Source organism: Seriola lalandi, unplaced genomic scaffold (genome assembly GCF_002814215.2).
Source record: "Seriola lalandi dorsalis isolate HSWRI2012SDOR001 ecotype SW California unplaced genomic scaffold, Sedor1 jcf7180002055009, whole genome shotgun sequence".
Lineage (NCBI taxonomy): Eukaryota > Metazoa > Chordata > Actinopteri > Carangiformes > Carangidae > Seriola > Seriola lalandi.
In genome coordinates this window covers 465,458-466,409 of record NW_019525552.1, presented here as the reverse complement: position 1 = coordinate 466,409, position 952 = coordinate 465,458, and the positions used below count along the sequence as shown (strand labels likewise).

The 952-nt window shown below is 52.0% G+C and overlaps 1 protein-coding gene across 1 annotated transcript in view; it reads right to left on the bottom strand.

Moving 5' to 3' along the window:
- The window catches only part of LOC111647837 (multifunctional procollagen lysine hydroxylase and glycosyltransferase LH3-like), a gene marked incomplete at its 5' end in the record, with an annotated part of 11,144 nt that overhangs the window by 8,295 nt on the left and 1,897 nt on the right, over nucleotides 1-952 (bottom strand). The gene's annotated exons all lie outside the window — the stretch shown is intronic.

Genomic DNA, 952 nt, shown 5'->3' with positions numbered 1-952 from the left:
TGCGTCATTAAGAAAGAGCTGAGACTGATCTGAGAACTGTGATGTAAACACTTGAGTATTATGTTATCTTTAAGTATCCTCGCAGAATCCTTGGGTGTCGGCTCTAATCAAGCGGGTCTTGCCAGATGTGCAATGGACCCCCAGAGAAGCGTTAGCACCACAGCAGCTCAGCCCTGAACTAAACCAGGTTCGGACCGCTGTTGTTCACGCGGCTGTTTTCTGCGATGGGAGCGAAACATTCAGCGGTGATGTTCCTCAGAGGAGCGGTGCCTCTCGTCCTCACGGCTCTTTGACCTCAGAGAGGAAGTTCAGGTGTTTTTATTTGAGGAGATGATGCATGAACTTGCACGTTTAGTGGTGAGCTGGTTCTGATGAAACCGGCGTTCCTCTGAATGAAGCTGAATGAATTAATGAATTAATGCATTCACCTGAAAGCTCAAGACGTGGGGCTGACGACTTGATCAAGAAATACTGATTCCTTCCTGATTCCTGCTGGAGCCACGTCTCTTCCCTGAAAGGACTCTTTCACAGAGCTTCCCAAACAACAGCAGAGAGGCAGCATCGACCTGCGACCCGTTTAACAGGAGAGACGCAGCATCGACCTGCGACCCGTTTAACAACAGCAGAGACGCAGCATCGACCTGCGACCCGTTTTACAGGAGAGACGCAGCATCGACCTGCGACCCGTTTAACAACAGGAGAGAGGCAGCATCGACCTGCGACCCGTTTAACAACAGGAGAGACGCAGCATCAACCTGCGACCCGTTTAACAGGAGAGACGCAGCATCAACCTGCGACCCGTTTAACAGGAGAGACGCAGCATCGACCTGCGACCCGTTTAACAGGAGAGACGCAGCATCAACCTGCGACCCGTTTAACAACAGGAGAGACGCAGCATCGACCTGCGACCCGTTTAACAACAGGAGAGACGCAGCATCGACCTGCGACCCGT